Source organism: Nerophis ophidion, linkage group LG28, assembly GCF_033978795.1.
Source record: "Nerophis ophidion isolate RoL-2023_Sa linkage group LG28, RoL_Noph_v1.0, whole genome shotgun sequence".
NCBI lineage: Eukaryota > Metazoa > Chordata > Actinopteri > Syngnathiformes > Syngnathidae > Nerophis > Nerophis ophidion.
The window spans coordinates 8,741,161-8,756,883 of record NC_084638.1 but is presented as its reverse complement, the minus strand read 5'-3'; the positions used below and the strand labels follow the sequence as shown (position 1 = coordinate 8,756,883).

At 44.7% G+C, this 15,723-nt stretch overlaps 1 protein-coding gene and 1 long non-coding RNA gene across 3 annotated transcripts in view; one reads left to right on the top strand and one right to left on the bottom strand.

Annotated features, from left to right (window-relative positions):
- The window catches only part of rnf220a (ring finger protein 220a), a 433,695-nt gene that overhangs the window by 207,114 nt on the left and 210,858 nt on the right, over positions 1-15,723 (bottom strand).
- LOC133545075 (uncharacterized) overlaps positions 1-15,723 on the top strand; it is a 100,952-nt gene that overhangs the window by 21,059 nt on the left and 64,170 nt on the right. The window lies entirely within an intron of this gene.

Sequence of the window (15,723 nt, the reverse complement as noted above, 5' to 3'; positions counted from 1 at the left end):
ATATGTGCCGGCAAGAAATCTGCCTTCAAAAGACTCCGGCTTATTAGTGATTCCTAGAGCCCCAAAAAAGTCTGCGGGCTATAGAGCGTTTTCCGTTCGGGCTCCAGTACTCTGGAATGCCCTCCCGGTAACAGTTCGAGATGCCACCTCAGTAGAAGCATTTAAGTCTCACCTTAAAACTCATTTGTATACTCTAGCCTTTAAATAGACTCCCTTTTTAGACCAGTTGATCTGCCGCTTTTCTTTTTTCTCCTATGTCCCCCCCTCCCTTGTGGAGGGGGTCCGATCCGATCCGGTGGCCATGTACTGCTCGCCTGTGTATCGGCTGGGGACATCTCTGCGCTGCTGATCCGCCTCCGCTTGGGATGTTTTCCTGCTGGCTCCGCTGTGAACGGGACTCTCGCTGCTGTGTTGGATCCGCTTTGGACTGGACTCTCGCGACTGTGTTGGATCCATTATGGATTGAACTTTCACAGTATCATGTTAGACCCGCTCGACATCCATTGCTTTCCTCCTCTCCAAGGTTCTCATAGTCATCATTGTCACCGACGTCCCACTGGGTGTGAGTTTTCCTTGCCCTCATGTGGGCCTACCGAGGATGTTGTAGTGGTTTGTGCAGCCCTTTGAGACACTAGTGATTTAGGGCTATATAAGTAAACATTGATTGATTGATATGTCTCCCGGCTGGCCTGGGAACGCCTCGGGATCCCCCGGGAAGAGCTAGACGAAGTGGCTGGGGGAAAGGGAAGTCTGTGTTTCCCTGCTTAGGCTGTCGCCCCCGTGACCCGACCTCGAATAAGCGGAAGAAGATGGATGGATGGATGATTGGAAACTCAAGACAGTCATGACATGATGTTCTTAACAAGTGTATGTAAGCTTTTTACCACGACTGTATTGTATAGGTTACCACAAACCATGTCTTGCAACCTCAATTTCTCCTTGGACAATGTACAGTAAAAGTGTTGCTAAAACCCGAGCACGATGCCTTCATTTTAAAACAGGTGCTAAAAATAATTACTTGACCAGAAAGCCTGGAATCCCAGGGAGTAAATGTAGGCTGTTAGCCAGCTGGAGATTGCTGTGACCCTCAGTTATCTCCTGCCCCATTTAGGAAGGAACAGGAAGAAAGATAGCAGGTCAAATGTCGACGTTTCCTGCCGCGGTAGAGCACACTAACTGCTGGCAAGGGTCAAAGGATCGTCGTATACGTGTGTCGTCTAGGAGAACAAGATATTCCGTGTGGTGGTATTTGGTAATGAGACGGGGGGGAAACAACAGACTGCGGACGACAGGTGTCTTGTTAGGTTAGAATTAACAGGAAACGCATGACACACACACACGCAGACGTACACACACATGCAGTTCACCATCTGGTAATGCTCAGTAGAAGCGATTAGGTGTTATGTCTTGTCTCTGACGTTCAACACAGTCGAAATGCAAATCTATTTAGTAGATTATTAGACCTGGATTTATTTGCATTATACTGTATAAAACCAGCGATTTTTCATCATTTTGAGTCAATAAGTCAAATATATTTTTGATGTGTTTAGTTTAGGATGGTTATCGGCCGGAATAGGGTGGACTGCACCCTTTGGGTTAGGCATGAGGTTTTGCCCCAGATGGGGGGATCCAAGGAAGCTGGAGTGTGAGAGAGACTAGAAGCATTTAAGTCTCAACTTAAAACTCATTGTATACTCTAGCCTTTAAATAGACTCCCTTTTTAGACCAGTTGATCTGCCGTTTGTTTTCTTTTTCTCCTATGTCCCACTCTCCCTTGTGGAGGGGGTCCGGTCCGATCCGGTGGCCATGTACTGCTTGCCTGTGTATCGGCTGGGGACATCTCTGCGCTGCTGATCCGGCTCCGCTGTGAACGGGACTCTCGCTGCTGTGTTGGGTAGTGTCGGATCCGCTTTGGACTGGACTCTCGCTGTGTTGGGTAGTGTCGGATCCGCTTTGGACTGGACTCTCGCGACTGTGTTGGATCCAATATGGATTGAACTTTCACAGTATCAGGTTAGACCCGCTCGACATCCATTGCTTTCGTCCTCTCCAAGGTTCTCATAGTCATCATTGTCACCGACGTCCCACTGGGTGTGAGTTGTCCTTGCCCTTATGTGGGCCTACCGAGGATGTGGTTGTGGTTTGTGCAGCCCTTTGAGACACTAGTGATTTAGGGCTATATAAGTAAACATTGATTGATTGACTAGCGAGTTGAATCTGCTCACCTTGTGGGTTGCCTTCAGGTGTTCTAGATGAGAAAAGCCCAAAAATACCAAAAACACGCTGGAGGTATTATGTCTCACGGTCGCCCTTGGAACACCTCGGTGTTCCCCCCGTGGTGACCAGAGACCAGGGTGTCTGGTAATCTTCTCTACTGAGATTGCCACCCCCAGAAAAAACATAGATGGATAGTTTCAGGATGTGTTTAATGGTTAATAGTTTGATCATTTTTAATTGAAATACCACAACACTGGATATTGTTCAGGTCAGTTCGATTTAAGAACTGGCACACAAAGCAACACTGGAGGTCACTGATGATGTGCGCATTTTCCGCCCATGCGTATTAGGTTGTGTTGCACAGGCTGACGGAAGGGTGAAGGTGTCTTTGAACGACCATTGGATAAGGTTAGGCGGGATTTACCCCGGATAACCTTATCCGGCTTACTGTTAGATGGGCGTGGAGGGAGAATTTAGTCTATAAGTCAAATGACACGTGAGGTTTATTGCGACAAATAGACCCAAGTAAGATACGCCGTTGCTAGAAGAGGCCGACCATCAGTAAAGTACTTAGTGGATGTCTCTTGATAACGTAGACTCCCTTTTAGGTGATACTTTACTTAATTGAGTGTGAAAACCTTTGTCACTATCAAGATCGAGGGTTGGGCAAAGAGAAGAGATGGGCGGTGGAGGATGAAGGAGAGGACAGCGCGAAGAGGAGAAAAAAGGTGGAGAAGAAGTGAATAAGTGAACGCATAGAGTGGTCATATAGGCAGGTACCCTCCAAATGAACCTCCACCCCTCCCCTCGTATTAACCCCCATCCCCTGCACCCCTAGTACGGTGAACCCCACCACTCTGTCATGCTATTACCTCCCTGTCTCTTTCATTATCTGCCGTGAACTCTCGCTAACCTCGTCGCGGCCATTCTTTATGTCACGGCCCGCAACGTGAGCTGTGATTTAGGCCCATCCAGTCCACCTAATTTGATTTCATCATCACGGGGCACCGCGAGAACTATACGTGGGGGAGTGGGTTGATGTCGTGGGAGCGTAGGGCGGGGGATGACGAGAAGGTGGAGGTGACGGCGTTAGAGGGTTTGGGACATCTCGGCAGAGGGGGTCACATTGGTAAGCGTTAGCCGAATGACTTGAAGAGGGTAATAAAGTCATCCGGGCCTTTGTTACATGGCCATCATATTCGCCCTAAAACACTGATAACTATTAGCGCTCCTAATCATTAGCCAACATTAACAGCTCCATCCTACTCTACTCCAACGGAGGTATGGCGGAGACACAGGTTCACGGACGTTAATGCAGTTTGCAGCATGTGTCTGGAGGTAGTAAATGGCATTGACTGACCTCTTATTTTAAAGAGACTTACTCAAAAGATAGGAATTTCTGCCTTGCTAACAGCCAGTCAGTGGTGCCTTCTCTGCTGGCCTAACATAAAGCATAATCAGAAATTAATAAAATGGTAAATGGCTGTACTTCCATCCATCCATTTTCTACCGCTTATTCCCTTTTGGGGTGGCGGGGGGCGCTGGCGCCTATCTCAGCTACAATCTTGTATAGCTCTTTTCTACCCCTTTTTAAGAAGCCCAAAGAGCTTTGACAGTATTTCCACATTCACCCGTTCACTCACCCATTCTCACACTGATGGCGGAGCTGCCATGCAAGGCGCTAAACAGGCCCCATCAGGAGCAAGGGTGAAGTGTCTTGCTCCAGGACAGAACGGACATGACTAGGATGGTAGAAGGTGGGGATTGAACCAGTAACCCTCCGATTGCATGCGACGAAGCCGGCCTACTTCACCACAGTCACTGTTCCTTACACCCACCCAGCCCATTCCCCCTTCGGGCGACGCACACTTCCCCCTGAGGAGTGTTGCGTTTGGACCAGATGTTTCTCCAAGGGAATTTAAGTTGCGGGTCAATTCCAAGTTCTTTTGATGACACATAAGCTGATTTTAAATGATAACCCAGTGCATGGCGCAGTGGGAGAGTGGCCGTGTGCAACCCGAGGGGTCCCTGGTTCAAATCCCACCTAGTACCAACCTCGTCACGTCCGTTGTGTCCTGAGCAAGACACTTCACCCTTGCTCCTGATGGGTGCTGGTTGGCGCCTTGCATGGCAGCTCCCTCCATCAGTGTGTGAATGTGTGTGTGAATGGGTAAATGTGGAAGTAGTGTCAAAGCGCTTTGAGTACCTTGAAGGTAGAAAAGCGCTATACAAGTACAACCCATTTATTTATTTAACAGTGAAGTGAAGTGAATTATATTTATATAAATAAATGATAAATGGGTTGTACTTGTATAGCGCTTTTCTACCTTCAAGGTACTCAAAGCGCTTTGACACTACTTCCACATTTACCCATTCACACACACATTCACACACTGATGGAGGGAGCTGCCATGCAAGGCGCCAACCAGCACCCATCAGGAGCAAGGGTGGAGTGTCTTGCTCAGGACACAACGGACGTGGCGAGGTTGGTACTAGGTGGGATTTGAACCTGGGACCCTCGGGTTGCGCACGGCCACTGCGCCACGGCGTCCCAATATATATAGCGCTTTTTCTAAAGTGACTCAAAGCGCTTTACATAGTGACACCCAATATCTAAGTTACATTTAAAGCAGTGTGGGTGGCACTGGGAGCAGGTGGGTAAAGTGTCTTGCCCAAGGACACAACGGCAGTAAATAGGATGGCACAAGCGGGAATCAAACCTGCAACCCTCAAGTTGCTGGCACAGCCACTCTACCAACCGAGCTATGCCGCACAAAACGGAAGAGCTGTTTTGCTATTTATTCCAAAGCTTTGGAGAGACCAACACATTCAATTCGCATCGCCCAGTTGATCTGAAAACACTACGGAAGTCTTGCCTTTTTTAATACGCCACTCGCCCCCCATGCCTATCGTCCTCCTTAGCTGCGCACAGGATGAGATAAGAAGGAGCATTGCTACTCCTTACATTCCTAAAGCTTCAAGGTTAGTTAACACATACAGTTTACTAGCGGACAACCTAAAAAGAGACCAAATGGAAAAACACTAGCTGTTTTCAAACATGACTATGGAAAAAGAAATAACTCTTGAATATGGATATATGTAGGAGACACCACCTTAACTAACAAATATTCTGGGGGAAACACCGAATCTATCTTGATAATCAATTCAGATACCGAATATTGAGATGGAGAACAATACATCTTTCTTGTCATCCGTCCATCCGACAAGAAGCCAATAGAGAATATCCTCCCCTCACAGAACACTTATGTCGTCCGCTACGTGACACAGACACTGTCATTGCAAGGTAATCGTCATCCATTAGACGACCAACCAAAGTGTCGCACCCAAAACGGTCATTATCTTTCACTCAATACACCATTAAGAGAAACCAGCGTTTTCCGGGAATATGCAGAGAGGATTGAAGCGCATGCAGAACTACAATTTGTCTTTGTTCCACTGCCATCTTGAAGATGAAGGGCCTCGCCAAATGGGGGCATCGAGAGACAAGAAATCAGAGAAATATGCAGAGAGGATTTTGTACCAGTCACAAACTTTAACTCTCAGCGTTTGTTAGAATTGAGGACGAAACGCAATGAAAGTCTACAGTGATTGACTTTATACAATATTTTGTGTACAACCTCATTTTGGGGAATACATCAAAGAGGAAATTGAATTCAAGGCACACACTGACAATACATTTATATTAGGGATGCACCGATTAATCGGTAACCGAATATATTCGGCCGAATACGGAAAAAAAAGCCACATTCGGCCTTCGGTGGAATGAGTTAAGAACAAGGCCGAATAGTGGCGTGTGACGCAATTTTTTGACGCGGTGACGTTGGGATATGTTGTGTACCTGTATAATTGTATGAGGTTACAAGCACACACTTATTGAGATTTAGTGGGGCCTCTGTTTACTTTATTAGCCTGTTGTGTAGGCTACCTGTATAAGTGTATGAGGTTACAAGCACACACTTTAGTGAGATTTAGTGGGGCCTCTGTTTACATTATTAGCCTGTTGTGTAGGCTACCTGTATAAGTGTATGAGGTTACAAGCACACACTTTATTGAGATTTAGTGGGGTCTCTCTTTACATTATTAGCCTGTTGTGTAGGCTACCTGTATAAGTGTATGAGGTTACAAGCACACACTTTATTGAGATTTAGTGGGTTCTCTGTTTACATTATTAGCCTGTTGTGTAGGCTACCTTTATAAGTGTATGAGGTTACAAGCACACACTTAATTGAGATTTAGTGGGGCCTCTGTTTACATTATTAGCTTGTTGTGTAGGCTACCTGTATAAGTGTATGAGGTTACAAGCACACACTTTATTGAGATTTAGTGGGGTCTCTCTTTACATTATTAGCCTGTTGTGTAGGCTACCTGTATAAGTGTATGAGGTTACAAGCACACACTTTATTGAGATTTAGTGGGTTCTCTGTTTACATTATTAGCCTGTTGTGTAGGCTACCTTTATAAGTGTATGAGGTTACAAGCACACACTTAATTGAGATTTAGTGGGGCCTCTGTTTACATTATTAGCTTGTTGTGTAGGCTACCTGTATAAGTGTATGAGGTTACAAGCACACACTTTATTGAGATTTAGTGGGGCCTCTGTTTACGTTATTAGCCTGTTGTGTAGGCTACCTTTATAAGTGTATGAGGTTACAAGCACACACTTATTGAGATTTAGTGGGGCCTCTGTTTACGTTATTAGCCTGTTGTGTAGGCTACCTGTATAAGTGTATGAGGTTACAAGCACACACTTAATTGAGATTTAGTGGGGCCTCTGTTTACGTTATTAGCCTGTTGTGTAGGCTACCTTTATAAGTGTATGAGGTTACAAGCACACACTTATTGAGATTTAGTGGGGCCTCTGTTTACGTTATTAGCCTGTTGTGTAGGCTACCTTTATAAGTGTATGAGGTTACAAGCACACACTTATTGAGATTTAGTGGGGCCTCTGTTTACGTTATTAGCCTGTTGTGTAGGCTACCTGTATAAGTGTATGAGGTTACAAGCACACACTTAATTGAGATTTAGTGGGGCCTCTGTTTACGTTATTAGCCTGTTGTGTAGGCTACCTTTATAAGTGTATGAGGTTACAAGCACACACTTATTGAGATTTAGTGGGGCCTCTGTTTACATTATTAGCCTGTTGTGTAGGCTACCTGTATAAGTGTATGAGGTTACAAGCACACACTTAATTGAGATTTAGTGGGGTCTCTCTTTACATTATTAACCTGTTGTGTAGGCTACCTGTATAAGTGTATGAGGTTACAAGCACACACTTTGTTGAGATTTACTTGAGCCTTCTGTTTACATTATTAGCATATCTACTGTGGCTAAGCAGAGTTTTGCCAAAAGGACAATCATTCATTTGTTGTGGGTTTATCCACTTTAATGCACTTTATTTTTTTTTTTGAATGCATGTTTTGTTTGAAGGCCTAATATAAATGAAAAACTTTGTGCTTTTTATGAAAAGCAAAGGCTACTGGAATATTAAAAAAATGTCAATATTCAATAAAAAAATACTTTATTTGAAAAACATGTTTATTCTAGGCTATTTATGCAATATTAAAAAAATTGTGTAAAACTGCATTCATCCATCCATCCATTTTCTACCGCTTATTCCCTTTTGCGGTGGCGGGGGGCGCTGGCGCCTATCTCAGCTACCATCGGGCGGAAGGTGGGGTACACCCTGGACAAGTCGCTAAACTGCATTCATTATTCGGTATTCGGCCTTCGGCCAAGCGTTTAAATTTCATTCGGCTTCGGCCACAAATTTTCATTTCGGTGCATCCCTAATTTACACTTGTATCCATCCATTTTTTACCGCTTGTCCCGTTTGGGGTCGCGGGGGGCGCTGGAGCCTATCTCAGCTGCATTCGGGCGGACAAGTCGCCACCTCATCAGAGGGCCAACACAGATAGACAAACAACATTCACTCACTACAAAAACACAAAAAATAGAGATTCAAAAAAATACCTAATAGCAGTCTTTTTCGCACAATATGTTGACTTTTTTATAATAAAATCGGAAACAAGTTCTCATATTCTTTGTGTTTCTGTAATATTGCAATATTTTCTCGTAAATTGATTACCGTATTTTTCGGACTATAAATGTTTCTTCAGCATTGTCCACACGTTTAAGCCAGGACTTTTGGGAAGGGCATTCTAAAACCTTCATTCTAGCCTGATTTAGCCATTCCTTGACCACTTTTGACCTGTGTTTAGGGTCATTGTCCTGTTGGAACACCCAACCGTGCCCAAGACCCAACCTCTGATGGACATGGACTTGTTTCTTCAGCATTGTCCACACGTTTAAGCCAGGACTTTTGGGAAGGCCATTCTAAAACTTTCATTCTAGCCTGATTTAGCCATTCCTTGACCACTTTTTGACGTGTGTTTGGGGTCATTGTCCTGTTGGAACACTCAACTGTGCCCAAGACCCAACCTCCGATGGACATGGACTTCTTGCTTCAGCATTGTCCACATGTTTAAGTCAGGACTTTTGGGAAGGCCATTCTAAAACCTTCATTCTAGCCTGATTTAGCCATTCCTTGACCACTTTTGACCTGTGTTTGGGGTCATTGTCCTGTTGGAACACCCAACTGTGCCCAAGACCCAACCTCCGATGGACATGGACTTGTTGCTTCAGCATTGTCCACACGTTTAAGCCAGGACTTTTGGGAAGGCCATTCTAAAACCTTCATTCTAGCCTGATTTAGCCATTCCTTGACCACTTTTGACCTGTGTTTGGGGTCATTGTCCTGTTGGAACACCCAACTGTGCCCAAGACCCAACCTCCGATGGACATGGACTTGTTGCTTCAGCATGGTCCACACGTTTAAGTCAGGACTTTGGGAAGGCCATTCTAAAACCTTCATTCTAGCCTGATTTAGCCATTCCTTGACCACTTTTTGACGTGTGTTTGGGGTCATTGTCCTGTTGGAACACCCAACTGTGCCCAAGACCCCAACCTCCGATAGACATGGACTTGTTGCTTCAGCATGGTCCACACGTTTAAGTCAGGACTTTTGGGAAGGCCATTCTAAAACTTTCATCCTAGCCTGATTTAGCCATTCTTTTACCACTTTTGACCTGTGTTTGGGGTCATTGTCCTGTTGGAACACCCAACTGTGCCCAAAACCCAACCTCCGATAGACATGGACTTGTTTCTTCAGCATTGTCCACACATTTAAGTCAGGACTTTGGGAAGGCCATCCTAAAACCTTCATTCTAGCCTGATTTAGCCATTCCTTGACCACTTTTTGATGTGTGTTTGGGGTCATTGTCCTGTTGGAACACCCAACTGTGCCCAAGACCCCAACCTCCGATAGACATGGACTTGTTGCTTCAGCATGGTCCACACGTTTAAGTCAGGACTTTTGGGAAGGCCATTCTAAAACTTTCATCCTAGCCTGATTTAGCCATTCTTTTACCACTTTTGACCTGTGTTTGGGGTCATTGTCCTGTTGGAACACCCAACTGTGCCCAAAACCCAACCTCCGATAGACATGGACTTGTTGCTTCAGCATGGTCCACACGTTTAAGTCAGGACTTTTGGGAAGGCCATTCTAAAACTTTCATCCTAGCCTGATTTAGCCATTCCTTTACCACTTTTGAGGTGTGTTTGGGGTCATTGTCCTGTTGGAACACCCAACTGTGCCCAAGACCCCAACCTCCGATGGACATGGACTTGTTGCTTCAGCATTGTCCACACGTTTAAGCCAGGACTTTTGGGAAGGGCATTCTAAAACCTTCATTCCAGCCTGATTTAGCCATTCCTTGACCACTTTTGACCTGTGTTTAGGGTCATTGTCCTGTTGGAACACCCAACCGTGCCCAAGACCCAACCTCTGATGGACATGGACTTGTTTCTTCAGCATTGTCCACACGTTTAAGTCAGGACTTCGGGAAGGCCATACTAAAACCTTCATTCCAGCCTGATTTAGCCATTCCTTTACCACTTTTGACGTGTGTTTGGGGTCATTGTCCTGTTGGAACACCCAACTGTGCCCAAGAACCAACCTCCGATGGACATGGACTTGTTTTTTCAGCATTGTCCACACGTTTAAGTCAGGACTTTTGGGAAGGCCATCCTAAAACCTTCATTCTAGCCTGATTTAGCCATTCCTTGACCACTTTTTGACGTGTGTTTGGGGTCATTGTCCTGTTGGAACACCCAACTGTGCCCAAGACCCCAACCTCCGATAGACATGGACTTGTTGCTTCAGCATGGTCCACACGTTTAAGTCAGGACTTTTGGGAAGGCCATTCTAAAACTTTCATCCTAGCCTGATTTAGCCATTTTTTTACCACTTTTGACCTGTGTTTGGGGTCATTGTCCTGTTGGAACACCCAACTGTGCCCAAAACCCAACCTCCGATAGACATGGACTTGTTTCTTCAGCATTGTCCACACATTTAAGTCAGGACTTTGGGAAGGCCATTCTAAAACTTTCATCCTAGCCTGGTTTAGCCATTCCTTTACCACTTTTGACGTGTGTTTGGGGTTATTGTCCAGTTGGAACACCCAACTGTGCCCGAGACCCAACCTGCGATGGAAATGGACTTGTTGCTTCAGCATTGTCCACACGTTTAAGTCAGGACTTTGGGAAGGCCATTCTAAAACCTTCATTCTAGCCTGATTTAGCCATTCCTTGACCACTTTTTGACGTGCGTTTGGGGTCATTGTCCTGTTGGAACACCCAACTGTGCCCAAGACCCAACATCTGATAGACATGGACTTGTTGCTTCAGTATTGTCCACACGTTTAAGTCAGGACTTTTGGGAAGGCCATTCTAAAACTTTCATCCTAGCCTGATTTAGCCATTCCTTGACCACTTTTGACCTGTGTTTGGGGTCATTGTCCTGTTGGAACACCCAACTGTGCCCAAGACCCAACCTCCGATGGACATGGACTTGTTGCTTCAGCATGGTCCACACGTTTAAGTCAGGACTTTTGGGAAGGCCATTCTAAAACTTTCATTCTAGCCTGATTTAGCCATTCCTTGACCACTTTTGACCTGTGTTTGGGGTCATTGTCCTGTTGGAACACCCAACTGTGCCCAAGACCCAACATCTGATAGACATGGACTTGTTGCTTCAGTATTGTCCACACGTTTAAGTCAGGACTTTTGGGAAGGCCATTCTAAAACTTTCATCCTAGCCTGATTTAGCCATTCCTTGACCACTTTTGACCTGTGTTTGGGGTCATTGTCCTGTTGGAACACCCAACTGTGCCCAAGACCCAACCTCCGATGGACATGGACTTGTTGCTTCAGCATGGTCCACACGTTTAAGTCAGGACTTTTGGGAAGGCCATTCTAAAACCTTCATTCTAGCCTGATTTAGCCATTCCTTTACCACTTTTGACGTGTGTTCGGGGTCAAAATACACAAAATATTGTAAAAAGTCAATAACTGAAGATCTGTGATGAGGTGGCAACTTGTCCAGGGTGTACCCCGCCTTCAATCGGTAGAAAATGGATGGATGGAATTACCGCAGACATTCCTCGCGTTTCGTCCTCAATTCAAAGGCAAGCTGACAGCTAAAGTTTGCCTCAAATTGGGTTATCAAAAATAACCCAGAATTGTTTCCAGCTTCCCTTGTCGGCCTCAAACAAATCAAATGTTATCAACTTACCTGGCAGGAGAAACCAGACAGCGGGCACATGGAAAAGAGGGAAAAAAAGAGAGCATTAGACGGCAGGCAGCAGATGGCATGTAATAATCTTTACACGAAACGGGGACTTATTTGAGGGTGACACAAGATGGCTGTAAACCCAAAGTCACATGATGTGAATAGCATGCATGTCAACAGTGTGTTGTGTGGTTTTTTTTTATGTAACCGAGAGACGCTTGTTAAAGTCCAGCGGGGGACAGACGCCGCCTCCATGCCAGCACAAAAGCCCCCCCGCCCTCTCTCCTTACTGTGGTGTAAACACAGATTGTTAGGTTAGGGGTTAAAAGTGTTGTGCTTAGATTCTCTCAGCGCTAATCTGATTTCTCCTCTCTTTGCGCGTCTATATTTATTTGGTTTTGTCAACACTCACGTCTCCCTCTCTCCTTCTCCTCTGCCGGGGTATCGATCGCCGCTAATGGATTGGCTCTGATTCCGGAGACGTCTAACATGCTTTCCTATCCTCTTATTTTCGCCCCCCGCGGAATCGATGAGGAAGGCCCCGCGAATTTAGACCGGATCAGGTTTTGAGGAATCTACAATGGAGAGAGCGGGGGGGGTTTTATCGTGGGAGTGGAGGATTTGTAGCGGAAATTTTACGTTTAAGTCTTAGGTGACCTAACGAGTCGGTTTTGATTAGGATTCTCAAGGTGACGATTCGATTCAGAATGGGACAAACTCCATCCATCCATCCATCCATCATCTTCCGCTTATCCGAGGTCGGGTCGCGGGGGCAGCAGCCTAAGCAGGGAACCCAGACTTCCCTATCTCCAGCCACTTCGTCTAGCTCTTCCCGGGGGATCCCGAGGCGTTCCCAGGCCAGCCGGGAGACATAGTCTTCCCAACGTGTCCTGGGTCTTCCCCGTGGCCTCCTACCAGCTGGACGTGCCCTAAACACCTCCCTAGGGAGGCGTTCGGGTGGCATCCTGACCAGATGCCCGAACCACCTCATCTGGCCCCTCTCCATGTGAAGGAGCAGCGGCTTTACTTTGAGTTCCTCCCGGATGGCAGAGCTTCTCACCCTATCTCTAAGGGAGAGACCCAAACTCATTTCGGCCGCTTGTACCCGTGATCTTGTCCTTTCGGTCATGACCCAAAGCTCGTGACCATAGGTGAGGATGGGAACGTAGATCGACCGGTAAATTGAGAGCTTTGCCTTCCGGCTCAGCTCCTTCTTCACCACAACGGATTGATACAACGTCCGCATTACTGAAGACGTTAGGGACCTAACGAGTCGGTTTGATTAGGATTCTCAAGGTGACGATTCGATTCAGAATGGGACAAACTGATTTTTGCAATGCATTATTTTTAGGGTCCGCAGGACCATTGCCAACAGGAGTCCTTTGGCAATGGGCCAAGGACCCTATTGAAACTGTAAGGTTTTATTCTTATTCTTTATTAGGATCCGCAGGCCCTTTGGCAAAGGACTCCACCAAGGACCCTATTGAAACTGCTGTGTTTTATTATTATTACGCACCTACGCGCTGTAATTTGACCCCCTTAACATGCTTCAAAACTCACCAAATTTGACACACATCGGTATAGCAAACCTTCCCAACATATCAAGCAACCAATCCCCCAAAATTAAAACTGCGCTCTAGCGCCCCCTAGGAAAAAAATAGACAAAACTGCATGTAACTTCTGTTAGGAATGTCATAGCGACATGAAACAAAAACTCCTATGTAGGTCTGACTTAGACCCAATTTTCATACACTCACTTCTTCCAGCAAAAATCTACAGGAATTTGGCAAAAACCCCTTCAAAATAAAATGTTCGCAAAAAAACGCAATTATTGCCTCTTTGCGCTGTAATTTGACCCCTTTAAAATGCTTCAAAAGTCACCAAACTTGGCGCACACATAAGGACTGGCGAATATTGCGATCTAATGAAAAAAAACCAAACCCCAAAACTCAAAAATGCGCTCTAGCGATATTTTTGAATAAAACACTGAAAAAACTGCTCCTAGGAAGAAAACACAGACAAAATTGCTTGTAACTTCTGGTAAGAATGTCGGAGAGACATGAAACAAAAACCTCCGTGTGGGTCTCGCTTAGACCTACATTCCATAGATTGACAACCCCCAACAAAAATCAACAGTTAGTTTGCAATCCCCCCTTCAAAACAAAATTTTTGTAAAAGCCAGTCACCTTTCTTCAAACATTATCTCCTCTGAGTGCGTTTGTTGTTTTGGCTTCAAACTCGCACAGGAGAGAGATTGAACCCTTCTGATTAAAAGTATAGAACAGAGTTTTGATAAGTTCTCAGGTTTTCATTTTACGCGCCTTCAAAGAACCCCTGTGCAAAGTCTCCTTAAAAATGTCATTTTTGCCTCTTTGAGCTGTTGTTTGACCCCCTTAAAATGCTTCTAAACTCACCAAACTTGACACACACATCAGGTCGGGCAAAAATTGCAATCTGATGAAAAAACCTAACCTCAAAACTCAAAATTGCGCTCTACCACCCCCCTAGGAATACAACACGGACAAACTGCTCCTAGGAAGAAAACAGACAAAACTGCTTGTAACTTCCGGTAGGAATGTCAGAGAGACATGAAACAAAAAAACACTATGTAGGTCTCACTTAGACCTACATTTTAATAATTAACATACTTTAGCAAAAATCAACAGAAACTTCTATAGCAAAAATCAACAGAAATTTTGCAAAAACTCATTCAAAGCAAAATTTTCGCAAAAAATGCTATTTTTGCCTCTTTGAGCTGTAATTTCACCCCTTTAAAATGCTTCAAAACTCACCAAACTTGGCACACACATCAGGACTGGCAGAAATTGCAATCTAATGGAAAAAAATAAATAAAAAACTCAAAATTGCGCTCTAGTGCAATTTTTGAATAAAACACAGAAAAAACTGGTTCTAGGAAGAAAACACATACAAAACTGCTGGTAACTTCCGGTAGGAATGCCGGAAAGACATGAAACAAAAACTTCTATGTAGGTCTCACTTAGACCTACATTTTGAAATTGACATCCTTCAGCAAACATCCACAGGAAGTTAAATATTACCCCTTCAAAATAAAAGTTTTGTAAACACCCGTCACCTTTTTTCAAAAGTTATCTCCTCTGAGCGCGTTTGTCGTTTCGGCTTCAAACTCGCACAGGAGAGAGATTGAACCCTTCTGATTAAAAGTATAGAACAGAGTTTTGATTACTGCTCCGGCTTTGATTTTACGCGCCTTCAAAGAACCCCTGCGCAAAGTTACCTAAAAAATGTCATTTTTGCCTCTTTGAGCTGTAATTTGACCCCTTTAAAATGCTTCAAAGTGCAAGTTAAAGCTCTACTATACAAAACGAAAGCCATTTATCAACAACATCCAGAAACGCCGATCTGTAATTTGACCCCCTTATCATGCTTTAAAACTCTTCAAATTTTACACACACATCAGGACTGGCAAAAATTGCCATCTAATGAAAAACCAAACCCTAAAAATCTAAATTGCGCTCTAGCGCCCCCTAGGAAAAAACCCAGACAAAACTGCATGTAACTTCTGTTAGAAATGTCGTAGAGACATGAAATTAAAACCTCTATGTTGGTCGGACTTAGACCAGGGCTTGAGTAGCAGCGGCAGCAACCAAAGGCGGACCCGACCAACGCTGCTTGCAGCTTTAATTTTATATAGTCATTGCAATGCAACTTTTTTCAAAACAGGTTACAGGTCAGAAAATGTATTTTACTTTAACCACACAAGTAGGGTTGAAAAAATTCCGGGAATATTCAAAGTTGGAAACTTTCCATGGGAATTAACGGGAATATGCTCCATCTTGCAGAATGATTATTTGCTAAAACAACCCGATTTAATGCCG